Source organism: Cucumis melo, chromosome 7, assembly GCF_025177605.1.
Source record: "Cucumis melo cultivar AY chromosome 7, USDA_Cmelo_AY_1.0, whole genome shotgun sequence".
NCBI lineage: Eukaryota > Viridiplantae > Streptophyta > Magnoliopsida > Cucurbitales > Cucurbitaceae > Cucumis > Cucumis melo.
The window spans coordinates 18,090,826-18,107,003 of NC_066863.1; the positions used below are offsets into that span (position 1 = coordinate 18,090,826).

A 16,178-nucleotide genomic window follows, 5' to 3' on the forward strand; every position below is an offset into this window, starting at 1 on the left:
CTATATATATTTATTTATATTATAAATATTTTATTATTTATTTAATATTTATGGATAATGTTTGGAATGTTGAACTTTTATAAATGTTTGAAATGAATTTATGGATGTTTGAATTTTTGGATGTGAGTATTTATCGACGTACAACAATTTTAAATCGTACAAACATTAGGAATAAAAAAAATAATACAACATGACAATCCAACCCAACCCATATTTTAAGGGTTGGGAATATAATTCGGGTTGCCAATCTAACCAATTTGAAAATATGAGTTGGATTAGAAATGTCTCTCAACCCAATCCAACCCATTTACACCACTAGTTGGCGAGTTTGCCAAGATGTGGCTTACAAATTATCATTGTTGAATTACGAGAGTACCTCTAATTTAGATCCAATGGTTATTAGAAGGCAGACTCATTATAAAATCTACATCAGTTGGTCTTTTAGAGGCAACTACATTATGGCGGCCTCATTAGATAATTCACCCATTGACCTTTCCTCTCCTACCTATTCATTTTTTCTTTTCAGTTGATGCACTGTCTTTCATTAACTAATAGTTGCTCAAGCGAAAACAAGTATGACATGGTTGAATGTCGAAAGAGATGATTCAAGGAACAATGTTATATAGTCAAATTGGTAGTAGTCGACTAGGAGAAGAAATGATAAAAGATCGAATGGTTTACAAGGACAAGATACGAGCATCAAAGATTGAATGGTTTACGAGGACAAGATACGAGCATAAAAGATCGAATGGTTTACCCACAAGATTTGAGCAGAACATGAGATGTAAATAGATTTGAAGCAAACATTCGAATGATAAGGTAGAAGAAGAGATGCGAATAAAGGTTAGAAGATGTTGATTATTGTATTGGTTGTATATTTGCCAAATTTATATTTTCCTTCTTTGTAATAGGTTGTTCTTCTATTTAAAAAAACTTTTTTTTTTGTGAAATATATTTAGCATTATTTAGCATGGTATTAGAGAAGGTTTTTGAAAACCTAAAAAAAACTCTAATTTTTTCGAAAACTTAAAAATCCTTAAATCTCTTATAGCGGCCCACCACATGCCTTCGTCGCCTCGAGGTCCATGGCTATTGGTTGTTGTACTTTGACTAATCGTTGGTGTCGACCATAACTCGATGGAAGTGCGTTTTTCTTACAATTTTTGCTATAAGTTGGGATTTTTTTATTTTTTTATCTTTTTGCATTTGCCGTCATTCATGAGTTGTCCTTGCTGGTCGTGACTTAGTATTTAACAATTTTGGTTTGCTTGTTCAGATATGTTCTCTCTGTTTTTTACCTTTGTTGCTTCAACCATGTCGAATACCAAGCCATTTATGGCTAAAGTTGACATTTGTATCCATTTCAATAGATCTACTATCCAAATAACCACTCTCCAACTTAATGGAGACAACTTTCTTCGTTGGTCACAAAGTGTTAGATTGTATGTTTTTTGCCAATGGATAATTGGCTATACTTACTAGGGAGAAAACTGCCTCAAAACTAGATGACCCTTTGTTTGCTGCATGGGATGTTGAAAAATCCATTGTTATGAACTTGGCTTGTAAATTCCATGGTTGATGACATCGATGGTAATTACATGAGCTACTCTATGACCAATGAATTGTAAGATAGTGCGACATGGATGTACTCTGATTCGGGCTATCAATCACAAGTATTTGAGTTGAATATCAAATTAGGAGATATACGACAACGAGGTAATTCATTGATGCTATACTTTCACTCCCTAAAAAAGATTAGGCAAGTCCTGAATCTCTTTATTTCATGGGAGTGAAAGTCTACATATGATTAAAAGCATTACATGAAAACTGAAAATGGTCGATTTACAAGTTCGTCTACCTCAATGTTGAGTTTGATGAGGCTAGAGGTCAAATACTTGGAAAAACCACTCTTCGATCTATTAATGACATTTTTGTTGTGACGTTTGCAAGGAAGAAAGCCCATGAATGCTATGGTTGGAAAAAAAAAGTATTGATTTAGTAGAACTATGTTGGTCATCGAACAAATAACCATCAAAGCATTTGGTCACTCCAACAAGATTATTAAAAGCCTTGAATCTAGTGTGACCATTGCAATAAATCCCGACATACACATGAAACTCGTAGGAAGATTAATGGAAAACTTATGAATTAGAAAAATTCTAGGCAAGGGAAGAGAAATTCCCACCTATACACCTTGCATGCAAATGTTGGTGATTCCAACTAATTTAGCAAGGAGCAAATTGATCAAATCTTGAAACTACTAAAGACTATTTTCTCATCTGGTAATCCTTGTGTTTCCTTGACACAAATCATATAACTTATATTTGGTCGAAAGAAAATTTGGACAGGGTGTTGAAGCTTATGACCCCCACCAAATGAATTTATATTTTTTTATCTGTTTCTTGCTCTAAATTAAGATAGTCTAAGGTAAGTATGGATCCACATGGAGCTCGCTAGATTTTTTTAATATTCAAAGATTTGCAGGAGATAACTAGGAGTTGAATTGTGACAGAAGCACTTAAAACAAGTAAAAGTAAGCAAATAAAGATGGTGATGTGAAATGAATTCTATGAGATGGTGGGGAAATTGCACGAGATATAAAATTCAATTGACACAAAAGCTTATCTTGGGTGTGTTGAGTATTGATTCTTCTTTATCATCGGTTTATCTAATAATGCATTATGAACCAATAAGCTTTTACTTAGGACCCTAACTGGAAGGTCATTACATCACATTAATTTCAAATCAACTGAGAACCTCCTAATTTTTGTCATTAATGAGCATTAAGTTGAAAGACTAATCTAAGAAACTAATCGATTTTTATTGTCTAATTAACTAATTCACTAAAGCTATCTATGTTAGATGGTGAAATACTTTTAGATTGAAACTCAAATCAATATTGTAGCCCAACTTAACCCTTGTCCCTAAGCGAATCCACTCTAATGATTGTGTATTAGAAGCGAAATTATAAGGTGATCAATCAAGCAAGCAGACAAATCATTTACGCAAGCAAGCCTGATGAATAAATTCAAGATAGGATTCGGACTTGAAGAATTTAGAGAATGTTTAAGCCCAAAAATTTCTTCAAATATTTGAGACCAAAAAATCTCAAAGAAATACAGAGAAGAAAACAGTTTTCTGAACCCAAGCTAAGTAATGTCTCATAGCCAAGCAAAGTCACGATCCAATGCATAAATCTTCAAATATTCAACCAAGATGGAAAGGAAATTCAAATACAGAAATGCAAATATGAGAGTTTTTGGTCTAAATTGGGTAACTTCGAATCTCTTTCATTTGAATAACAAAGCATTATATTTATAGAAATTGAGGAAGTGTTGCGACGCTTGGCATTTCTTATCGAAGTGTAGGGTTGTGCAATCGGAGTGCTGCAATGCCTATGCATGTGCTCCCATTCCATCAATATTCAAATCGTTGCAGTGCCACAGGAAAGCATTGCGACATTTGGGCGTGTGCATCCAAACTAGCTCTTTTGATAAAAAGCATCGAATGAACGTAGAGTAGGTGTAAGGTTGCACTCCTAAAGGTACAATTTTCTCCCTTAGCCTATATAAGGTTCAATTTCACTTCGATTAGCATCGGTACACATCGAATTGGCTGATCAACTTCTAGAACACCAAACACCTACAAAATCAACACATAATCATATTAAATAGCAAAACAAGATCGACTTCTTGGGTACCAAACACCTACAAGATTGACACAAATTAATGAAAGAAAGATAGCATAACATATATTCTTCTTCTACTTCTAATTCTCCCTGTTCTTCTCATAATTTCTTATATGATGTCTCTTATCTTGATATTCCAATTGCCATAGGAAAGGTGCCCATAAATGTATCAAATATCCCATTGAAAACTATCTTTCTTATCGTAGATTGTCTGACAATCATAAAGCCTTCACGACCAAAATAACCAATATATTTGTTCCAAGGAATGTACAGGAGGTCCTTAATGATTTGAGTTTGGCATTAGCAGTTATTGAAGAGATGAATGCATGGAACAAAATTGTACATAAGATTTTATCGTGAAGATTACCAAGAAAGGATTCCCCAAGATTGAAAATACCGAATCAAGAAAATCTAAGACGACAACTGATTCTTCAAGAAAGGATGCAAGAATCTCAAGACTCGGATTCAACAAGTGAGGATGATGAAGATGAAGGGATAAAAAGCCCTCTACAGTGAAAGCAGAAGAATTACAGAGACCCAATTTTAATTGGAACCTTAAAAAATACCAATACATTGGCAAAATTATAAAAATAATTTATATGGTTAAACATGCTTTGAAGAAAATACAAAGAAGAAGAACTTACTCTCGTTGACGACTTTGAATCTACCAAATACCAACTTGGGGCACCACCACTTGGAAATTTTCCTATTATTTGATTGAGATAATTTGTAGGAACCAAATTGGATTAATGGAATTTCTCGTTACAGAGAATTTTTTCAGAGAGAACGGGAGAGAAACCTTGTTCGCAGAACTCACCTTCTGTTTTGTTACGCAAAAATTCGTAGGAAGTTGAAAGAATAAATGAGAACGTGGGAAAACCACCCACGTTCCCTATTAATTTAATAAATAAATACTAAATAAATAAATATTAAATTAATTAATTAATTTAATAATTAATTAAATCATATTTAATTAATATTTCATTTAAATCATATTTAAATGAATATCTCTTGCATAACCTATAGTTTTAATTTAATTAATTTAATAAATCAAATTAAACTAAACTATTAATTAATTTTCCAATTAATTAATTTCTAAATTAAATATTTTATATTTAATTTAATCCAAAATTTGAAACATATTCAAATATAAATTTCTCTCATAACCTATAGTTTTAATATGTATCACATGCACATTAAATTTTAACCTATAGTTTTAATATGAATCTAATTCACATTAAACTAATATTTGAACTCATTCAAATATTTTATTCTCTCGTAATTTAATTTTGAATCATATCCAAAATTAAATTTATATAGTAAAGTCTAATTAAAATATAAACTTTATATTATAGTATCAATATACATTATATTAATCCCAAAGTAAATCTGAACATTTCAAATTACAACCAATATAAATAAATCTCATTACTCTTTATGAGCTAGGAAGGGGACCTAATGGACCTACAGATCAGAAGCTACAATGATATGAGATTAATCAGCTAAACTCATTAACCAAATTAATCAATATTCGTTAACTGTGTGTACACTCCACTAAAGACTCACAGCTGAACTCTTCTCACTATAGATATATTTCTGTGTCCACGGATATAAACCAATACCAATAAGTTAGTCCTTCAGTAACACCAGTTGGGTCAAATTATCGTTTTACCCCTGTGTTACTTCTAGTCCTTAAATAATAGTGCTCTTCTAATGAACAACCTGTTTATGGTACAATCACTAAACAGAAATTCCTCTCGTGCCATAGAGAGGGTAGAACCCTTTGTTCAAGTCCTGGAGACACCATTTAAGGGAATACTTATCTACTTACCCTAAAGGTGAGAATGAGTGAATTCCATCTTGTGTGATTATGTTCCTAGCTCCCCGCTCGGTCTTGTCCCCAAAATGATAAGGATATTGAGTCGGCAATCTGACCACTCTCACCTGTACAAATTAAAGGACAATCTCTCGCAAACAGGAGTTTATAATACACTCAGGATTAAGACTAAGTCACCTAGGTCATACTAATGAAATAGAAATTCAACTAGCTAAAGGAGTTACATCTAGTAATTACTATTTCGTGGTCCAGTCTTATGCAAACTCATTGCATAGGATACCCTCACTCGCATGTAGCATACATGAACGCATTGGATCAATATGTTTGTATCAAATACAAAGTGAGCCGTATCCATAGTGTTAACAAATAAGGTACCCAACCTTAACCTTAACCCTATACTATAGACCCTTTAAGCTGATCTTGAACATTGATCCCCACATGTCTCTACATACTGCTCAAGACTCATCAAACAACTTTGGATGTTAGTTTATTGGATTTAGGTTATTAAGACAAAATTAATAATATAATCAAGAACACTTATTGAAATTATAATAATAAAACATTTTATTTATAACGGTCAATTGATTATATTTATTATCTACGAGTTTTTGGACATAAAACTCAACAAAAGATAGGGAAGTTTATGCACCAAAAAGAAGAAGAGAAGAAAGATATGAAGCTCGGAATGATCCACACGATTATATGACGAAGATTAACTTGCCGTTTTCAATGGAAAAAGAGATATTAAAGCATTTCTTTATTGAATCAAGAACATGGGGAATATCTTTGATGACATGGATACGTTGTAGTATAAGAAGGTGGAGTTAATAGCTCTCAAATTGAAAGGAGGAGCCTCAACATGATCAAATGGAAGTAAATTGTGAAAAGCAAGGAAAAAGATCCATTGTTCTTGGAACAAGATGAAGAAATTGCTGAAAAAGAGATTTCTCCCTCCCACTTACATTAACCCATATCAAAATTGCTAATAATGAGCAAGAAAGGTGGCTGATTATGTGGAAGAATTTCATCATTTAGTTGCCAGGACTATGATGGTGGAAAATGAGCACTACTTGATAGCTAGATTGTTGGCGGCCTTGGAATTGACATTTTTTGGCATTCCCACCGGCCAACTTTGATATAAGAAAATGAAAAGGTCCCTCTCTCCCTCCCTTGATTTTCGTTTATAAACTAAACATTGGGTTTTCGATCTATAAGTTGTGACTTGAAATTTATTTGAATGAACTAAACTTTGAGAGGCAACTACAAATGTAGTGATCAGACTTGGGGTATTATTAAATATTGTAGATATATAAAATTTTAGATTTAATTATAGAAGCCCGTCGACGAGACATTGTTAATAGATGTGTAACATTGATCAATTTTTCTATATTTGTAACATTTTTTAATAAATGTTGTTACTTTCAATTATAGTTAATTTCCATAAATGTAACAAAACACAAAAATATTTACGGCTTGTGTAACAAAAAGTAAAAACACATGAAGCCGGAACTATATTTTCATAAATTTTAGATTTTTCCTTGAATATTGCGAACGATTCGTCACCTTTCTTTTTTCTTCATTTTTTTTATTTATTCATTTTCTCTTCCATATTTCTTTATCTTTTCTTCTAGATTTTCTTTTTTATAATTTTAAACAATTCATTCTGCTGTTTAAATTTACTATTTCATCTTTCATTATTTTTGGTAAGATTTTAATTCGAAGCTATTCCATCTACCTCATATTTGAGAATATCAAGATTGTCTAAATATCATTTTGACATGATCTAAATGATCCTTTACCAGTCAACACAATAATTTAAATTTAAAGCCTTCTTTTTATCGTTTAAAATGATTTAAACAATCGTTTAGCGGGTCAACACTGTAACGACCCAACTCCTTATACTGAATCGAAGTCATTACTAAATATAGAACAAGTGGTTTAAGTCATAAAATTTATTAAAAACACATAAGGTTTGAGAAATTTTTATTTATGAAAATTCAAACAAGGTAGTTATGCAAAAATGAATTCGTTCTAAAGTCCTACTCGGGCCCTATCTACAAAAAAAATGGTAAATAGTGAAGAATACTCAAACTTGGGTACTAAAGTCAAAAACAAGGATAAGCGGAAGCGGAAATCCCTATGGCTCGCCACGGTCACTTCTGGTCGCTCGCCAGCTTGCCTTTGCCCTTGCCTCGTCCTCTACCTGAAAACATGACATGAAAAGAGTGAGTATAAAATACTCAGTAAGGGACCCACTACTAGTCCCACTAGGTGCCTGTTAGGTTCCTGTCAGAGTCCTGTAACTGGTACCCAATCTCTGGCACGTTCCCGAACACGTGCAACATGCGCTCCCGTAGGAACGTAACTCTGGTCTTCGGTGCCCCGGGGGACGCCTAGGAAAATCGGGATGCGAAGACCCCGTCGAGTCACTCGAGTCATATCTATATCCATGCTAGACTGGTGTCCCGTCGGACCGCACAGTCCTAAATAGGTGGTGATCCCGAAGGACACCCATGCAGGTACGACTCTAACAGGTTAAGCTAACAGGTACCCTAATCGCAGTATGCATACACATGGCATCATCATATAACATAACAGATAAATCATCATTACACTCTCCATCTCGACACCGTCGTACAGCCATAACAGTTCTTTTCATCACAACATCATGCTATAATATAACCGTATCACCAATCGCACCATACTATCATTAATTTCATGCATCGTACAGTCTAGTCCTCAACATGCATAATTGAAGGTATACGTGACCTCATAATTCTAAACATGGAGCTAGTAGTAGAAATCTCTTACCTGGAGATTTACTTGACGAGTCCTAACCGCGAGGCAGTATGCTTTCCAAGCGACGAGGTCCTAACTGTTTAATATGCCAAAATTCGTAATTAGGTCACCAACGACTAACGGTTCAAGACTCATTTGAAATGACTTACCCTAGAAAGAGGTTGCAGTGCTCGAGCCCCTACTGAAGAAATCCCGCGCTGCAGCAATTACTTGGTCCACGACGTCCCTTAAGGAAATAATTTAATTTAGTCCCGAATTAAATTACTTAGCGTCCGAAACATTGAGTCTTACCGGGTAATGCCACAATAATTAATTTAATTACCAAAATTCAGGTGGATGGAGCCAAATTAGTCTTGGCGGCTCGGCTGGAAAAGGACAGGGACCGGCTCGGCTTGGAGGTTGAAGATCGGCTCGGCTCGCGGCGCAAACAGGCGCGGCTCGTGGTGCAGACAAGCGCGGCTCGGCTTGGTACAGCGGCTACGCACGTGCGGCTCGCACGCGGGTGCTGCTCGGCTCGCGGGTGCACGCAGCTCGGGTTCTGGGTCGGAGGCACGCGGCGCGGGCCGGGCCTCGGGTTACGGAGCGGACTTCGGCCGGGTCGGGTCCTCACGCGACGAGGCGCTGGTTTTCGGATCCGGGTGGCGCGACGGCTGCGGGTGGTCTGGCTACACCACGGCTTCGCTCGGCGATGGCTGCAGACGGACGCTCGGCTACGCTGCGTCGGATCGACGCGGCGCGACGCGGCTGGCTGACGGATCGGCTGTGGATCGCGAAGGGTGACGCGGCTCGGCTTCGGGCGACGGTTGCGAGAGGCGGCTGCTCCGACAGACGCTCGGCGTGCGCGGATCGGCTTGGACGATTCTTCCGACGCGGCTGGAAGCTCGGCGACGGCTCGGTTTTTTTTTACTGCAGACTTGGCTGCGTTGCTGAACAAAGAGGGGAGGCTTGGCGGCTCAGGTTCGCGGCGGCGGCGGCGGCTGCGTGCGGCGGCTAGGGTTTGATAAATAATAATTTGTTTTTTTTTCTTCTTCTCTTTTCTTTTCCCCTCTTTCTTTCTTTGATTTTTTTTCTGTTCTTCTTTACGCATGAGCCCCAAGGCTTTTTTATAAGACAATAACTCTTTTCTTTTCCTTTTAAATAACCCAAATCAACCACCTCCTCTCTCTCTCCAAATCTCACCAAAATCAACCAATCTTTAGTTTAATAAAACTTCCCCAATTATTTCCAAATAAAAAAAATACTTATTATCTTAAACAAAAAAAAAAAAAAAGAGATTCCAAACCTTAATTAATCGAAATTTCGAAATGATAAGGTTCTTCCAATAAATTTGAATTTCCCATAACCACACTTAAATATTAATGACAATGAACAAAAAAAATCGAATTTGTTGGACGTTACAATCTTCCCTCCTTAGAAAACTTTCGTCCTCGAAAGTTCTAATCCTCGAACAGCTCGGGGTACTGGGCTCTCATGTCCTCTTCTTTCTCCCACGTGGCCTCTTCCACTCCATGGTTCTGCCAAAGGATCTTGACCAGTGGAATTTCTCGACTGCGAAGCTTCTTGACCTCCCTTGCCAGGACCTCGACAGGCTGCTCTTCGTAGCTCAAGTTCTCGCTAATCTGTAGTGGTTCGAAGTCCACCACATGTGTTGGGTCTGCGACATATTTCCTCAGCATGGAGATATGGAATACGTCGTGCACTGCAGCAAAAGATGGGGGTAGCGCCAAGCGATAAGCCACGGGGCCAATCCGCTCCAGTATCTCAAACGGCCCTACGAATCGTGGACTCAGCTTCCCCTTCTTCACGAACCTCAGAACACCCTTCATAGGTGCTACCTTCAGAAAGACCATGTCTCCCACTTCAAACTCGAGGTCCTTACGTCGTACATCAGCATAACTCTTCTGTCTGCTCTGTGTTGTCAACATACGAGCTCGGATCTTCTGTATGGCTGCGTTGGTAGTCTGCACTAACTCGGGGCCTAGCATCCTCTTCTCTCCAACCTCGTCCCAGCAGACAAGGGATCTACAGCACTTGCCATACAGAGCCTCGAACGGTGCCATACCGATAGTAGCCTGGTAGCTGTTATTATAGGCAAACTCCATCAGATGCAGATGAGAGTCCCAACTTTCTGAAAACTCTAGCACGCAGACCCGCAGCATATCTTCCAAAATCTGGTTCAATCTCTCTGTCTGACCATCAGTCTGAGGGTGGAATGCCGTGCTGAAGTCCAACCTCGTACCTAAAGCGAGTTGGAGTCCTTTCCAGAACTTCGATGTGAAACGAGCGTCTCTGTCTGAAACGATGGATACGGGTACTCCATGTAGTCTCACAATCTCTGTCATATATAACTGCCCCCACTTACTGGCAGTGTAAGTGGATTTTCCTGGCACGAAATGGGCCGACTTCGTGAGTCTGTCGACAACAACCCAGATCACCGTATAGCCCTTTAGGGTCTTGGGCAGTCCCGTAATAAAATCCATCGACACACTCTCCCACTTCCACCCTGGCACACTCAAGGGTTGCAACAACCCGACTGGACACTGTCTAGGTGCCTTCACCTGCTGGCACACCAAGCACCTGCTGACAAAGTCTGCCACTTCCCTCTTCATGCCCCTCCACCAATAGACACTCCTTAAGTCCTGGTACATCTTCGTACTCCCAGGGTGCATGGTAAACGGGGAACTGTGAGCCTCAGTCAAAAGCTCCGTCTTAACTGCGCTGTCTTCCGGCACACACAGGCGTCCCTCAAACATAAGGCCATCGTCAGAGGATATGGAGAAGTCTTCACCTTGCCCTGTCTCTACCATACGACGCTTCTCGGCCAAGTAAGGATCATTCAGCTGAGTAGCGATGATCTTTTGCCTCAAGGTTGGCTGAACTGAAAACTGAGCCAACTGTGCGGTAACCTCACCTACTGAGACTGCAATCTCGGCCCTCTCAAAATCCCTGAGTAAGGGGGTCTGCTTGGTGATTAGCGCTGCTGAATGTGCAACCTTCCTACTCAGCGCGTCAGCCACTACATTTGCTTTACCTGGGTGGTACAGGATCTCGTAGTCATAGTCTTTCACCAACTCGAGCCACCTCCTCTGCCTCATGTTCAACTCCTTCTGAGTGAAGAAGTACTTCAGGCTCTTATGGTCGGTGTAAATCTGTATCTTCTCACCGTACAGGTAGTGCCTCCATATCTTCAGTGCAAAGACTACAGCTGCCAACTCCAAGTCGTGGGTAGGGTAGTTCTGCTCATGAATCTTCAACTGGCGGGAGGCATAAGCAACTACCTTACCTTGCTGCATCAGGACACAGCCCAGTCCCTTCTTGGAGGCATCACTATAGATCACAAAGTTTCCCGACCCATCGGGCACTGTCAGGACTGGTGCAGTCACTAGCTTCTGTTTGAGCTTCTGAAAGCTACTTTCGCATGCTGGGCTCCAGACAAACGGGGTTCCCTTCCTGGTCAACTGGGTCAACGGGCTGGCTATACGTGAGAAGTCCTCCACGAACCTCCTGTAGTAACCTGCCAAGCCCAGAAAACTTCGAATTTCACTAACCGTGGATGGTCGAGGCCAGTTGGTCACCGCTTCAGTCTTTGCTGGATCCACTGAAACTCCCTCACTGGAAACCACGTGGCCAAGAAACGTCACCTTCCTTAACCAGAATTCACACTTAGAGAACTTGGCATACAACTTGTTGGCTCGAAGAGTCTCCAAAACCTGGTGCAAGTGCTCCTCGTGCTCAGCCTCAGTTTTAGAGTAAATCAAGATGTCATCAATGAAGACTATGACGAACGAGTCTAGAAAATCCTTAAACACCCTGTTCATCAAATCCATGAACACTGCAGGAGCGTTAGTCAAGCCGAAAGACATCACAACGAACTCGTAATGTCCGTACCTCGAACGAAAGGCCGTCTTGGGAATATCACCGTCCCTAATCCTCAACTGGTGATAGCCTGATCGCAGGTCGATCTTGGAAAAGACAGTGGCTCCCTGCAACTGATCGAACAAATCATCAATCCTGGGCAAGGGGTAGCGGTTTTTAACAGTCACCTTATTCAGCTCTCGGTAGTCAATACAAAGGCGCATCGACCCATCCTTCTTCTTCACGAACAACACTGGGGCTCCCTAAGGTGACACACTGGGTCGGATGAAGCCTTTGTCCAGCAACTCCTGTAACTGGACCTTCAACTCTTTTAGCTCGGCTGGAGCCATTCTGTAAGGGGCCTTCGAGATAGGGGCAGTGCCCGGCTCTAACTCGATGGCGAAGTTTACCTCTCTGGGAGGCGGAAGTCCTGGGAGTTCGTCTGGGAAAACGTCAGGGTACTCCCTTACCACTGGTTCGGAAGATAGGGAAACTTCTGGCTCTCTAATATCCACTACGCTTGCCAAGATGCCCCAAGTACCCTGGCTGAGTAGTTTACTAGCCTTCATGGCTGAGATGACCTTGGGTATACATACCATGCCTGCCCCCCTGAATTTGAAACTAGCCCCGGAGGGAGGGTTAAAGACAACTTCCTTGCCAAAACAGTCTATATTTGCATGGTTGGCTGACAGCCAATCCATGCCTAGTATCACGTCAAAATCCTGCATGTCTAACACTAGCAAGGTCACGTCTAACATACGATTCGCTATCTCTACCCGACATGCCTTTATTTGTTCTTTGGACAACAGGACCTCCCCAGATGGAGTAGAAACCGACAAAACCCAAAGGTTCTACCTCCAAACCCACATGCTGAACGAAAACAGAGGATATAAACGAGTGGGATGACCCAGAGTCAAATAGCACAAAAGCATAATGCCCCAAAATTGGGAGCGTACCTGTCACCACTGTACCAGCTCGCTCGGCCTCCTGCCAAGTAGTGACGAAAACTCTCCCCTGTTGGGGAGCAGAAGGCTGGGGCGGTGTCGTCTCAAAGGGTTTCCGAGGACACACATCAGCAGTATGCCCCGGCTGTCTGCACCTGAAGCAGACTCCACTTCCAGCCAAGCAACAACCTCCGTGGACTCTCCCACAGGTAGTACAAGCGGGTAGCTCTCTCAGAGTCCTCCCGGCTGCTGCAAGCTCCCGTCGGTGTCTCTGAAAGACACCTCCTGACCTCAGAGTTCGCTGCGGTACTACGTCAGGCTGCGTCTCCACCTTTCTCTTCTGTCCCAAGGCTGACCCTCTGCCGGCAGCCTTAGACGAATCGGCTCTCTCAGGCAAGCTCAAATCCAGTGCTATACGTAGTGCATCAGCATGCGTGGCTGGCCGGAGAGCTCGGACAATGCCCTGAAGGTCTAGCCTGAGTCCTCTAAAGAATTTCTCCGTCCTGGCAGCCTCATCCCTTACCATATCGGGAGCAAAACGGGACAGCATGTCGAACTCGGCGTCGTACTGCTCCACCGTCATATCGCCTTGCTCCAAGTTTAGGAACTCTTGCAGCTTGGCGTGCTTCACGTTGGCAGAGAAAAACTTAGCATAGAAGTTCTCCTTGAACTGCTCCCAAGTTATCTTGCTAACGTCGCCCCCTAGCATTCTCTCAGCAGTCTCCCACCAAGCGGTGCCCCTATCCTCCAAGAAGAAGACTGCACACTGCACCTTCTGGTCTTCTGGGCACTTCATGTACCGGAAGATAGTCTCTATGGACGTCAACCACATTTGGGCCTTTGTGGGGTTGTCCATGGATCCGTCAAAGGTCTTAGGATTATACTTCCTAAAGTCCCGTAAGTGTTTAGCCTCGACCGACAGTTGAACTGGTACGGGTTGCGCTTCCTCAAGGGCTGGAGGAGCGACGACCTGGGCCTGAACAGGGGCGGCCTGGTTCTGCTGGGCGGCGAGGAAAGGCGCCAAGGCAGCTTGCAGCATGTCCTGATAACGCTGCTCCATCGCGGCGAGATCCGCCTGGGTGACCGGTGCATTAGGGTCGACCGCCGGTGCAGCAGGTTGCGCCTCCGGCTGGCCACGACCGGCTCCTCTGCCTCCCCTACCACCTCCTCGGCGTGCACCTCTACGTGGCGGCATTCTCCCTAAAATTCACCAACAAAACTTTTCACCACAAGAACTTAACACCCTATCTCTAGGTCTAGACTATTCAGGCAAAATTGTAATCTTAACATTAGCAAGGCTTTAGACATACCTGGCGAGTGCCGAAGGACCGTATAGCCATAGGGTGAAGTAAAACCAAAACAAAACAATGACTTACATCGTAGGTCAGTCTACAGAACCTAAAACACTGTGCTCTGATACCAACTATAACGACCCAACTCCTTATACTGAATCGAAGTCATTACTAAATATAGAACAAGTGGTTTAAGTCATAAAATTTATTAAAAACACATAAGGTTTGAGAAATTTTTATTTATGAAAATTCAAACAAGGTAGTTATGCAAAAATGAAATTCGTTCTAAAGTCCTACTCGGGCCCTATCTACAAAAAAAATGGTAAATAGTGAAGAATACTCAAACTTGGGTACTAAAGTCAAAAACAAGGATAAGCGGAAGCGGAAATCCCTATGGCTCGCCACGGTCACTTCTGGTCGCTCGCCAGCTTGCCTTTGCCCTTGCCTCGTCCTCTACCTGAAAACATGACATGAAAAGAGTGAGTATAAAATACTCAGTAAGGGACCCACTACTAGTCCCACTAGGTGCCTGTTAGGTTCCTGTCAGAGTTCTGTAACTGGTACCCAATCTCTGGCACGTTCCCGAACACGTGCAACATGCGCTCCCGTAGGAACGTAACTCTGGTCTTCGGTGCCCCGGGGGACGCCTAGGAAAATCGGGATGCGAAGACCCCGTCGAGTCACTCGAGTCATATCTATATCCATGCTAGACTGGTGTCCCGTCGGACCGCACAGTCCTAAATAGGTGGTGATCCCGAAGGACACCCATGCAGGTACGACTCTAACAGGTTAAGCTAACAGGTACCCTAATCGCAGTATGCATACACATGGCATCATCATATAACATAACAGATAAATCATCATTACACTCTCCATCTCGACACCGTCGTACAGCCATAACAGTTCTTTTCATCACAACATCATGCTATAATATAACCGTATCACCAATCGCACCATACTATCATTAATTTCATGCATCGTACAGTCTAGTCCTCAACATGCACAATTGAAGGTATACGTGACCTCATAATTCTAAACATGGAGCTAGTAGTAGAAATCTCTTACCTGGAGATTTACTTGACGAGTCCTAACCGCGAGGCAGTATGCTTTCCAAGCGACGAGGTCCTAACTGTTTAATATGCCAAAATTCGTAATTAGGTCACCAACGACTAACGGTTCAAGACTCATTTGAAATGACTTACCCTAGAAAGAGGTTGCAGTGCTCGAGCCCCTACTGAAGAAATCTCGCGCTGCAGCAATTACTTGGTCCACGACGTCCCTTAAGGAAATAATTTAATTTAGTCTCGAATTAAATTACTTAGCGTCTGAAACATTGAGTCTTACCGGGTAATGCCACAATAATTAATTTAATTACCAAAATTTAGGTGGATGGAGCCAAATTAGTCTTGGCGGCTCGGCTGGAAAAGGACAGGGACCGGCTCGGCTTGGAGGTTGAAGATCGGCTCGGCTCGCGGCGCAAACAGGCGCGGCTCGTGGTGCAGACAGGCGCGGCTCGGCTTGGTACAGCGGCTACGCACGTGCGGCTCGCACGCGGGCGCTGCTCGGCTCGCGGGTGCACGCGGCTCGGGTTCTGGGTCGGAGGCACGCGGCGCGGGCCGGGCCTCGGGTTACGGAGCGGACTTCGGCCGGGTCGGGTCCTCACGCGACGAGGCGCTGGTTTTCGGATCCGGGTGGCGCGACGGCTGCGGGTGGTCCGGCTACACCACGGCTTCGCTCGGCGATGGCTGCAGACGGACGCTCGG

At 41.9% G+C, this 16,178-nt stretch overlaps 2 long non-coding RNA genes across 2 annotated transcripts; both read right to left on the reverse strand.

Annotated features, from left to right (window-relative positions):
• Positions 1 to 7,590: 7,590 nt before the first annotated feature.
• On the reverse strand, positions 7,591 to 15,864 carry LOC127150246 (uncharacterized). The gene is made up of 4 exons (XR_007822425.1): positions 15,791 to 15,864; positions 8,474 to 8,550; positions 8,337 to 8,400; positions 7,591 to 7,728 (listed from the first exon to the last, which is right to left on the reverse strand). It is a non-coding gene; the product is annotated as an uncharacterized LOC127150246 (long non-coding RNA).
• LOC127150247 (uncharacterized) lies at positions 14,603 to 15,660 on the reverse strand. Its single transcript, XR_007822426.1, has 3 exons — positions 15,618 to 15,660; positions 15,481 to 15,544; positions 14,603 to 14,872 (listed from the first exon to the last, which is right to left on the reverse strand). It is a non-coding gene; the product is annotated as an uncharacterized LOC127150247 (long non-coding RNA).
• Positions 15,865 to 16,178: the final 314 nt, after the last annotated feature.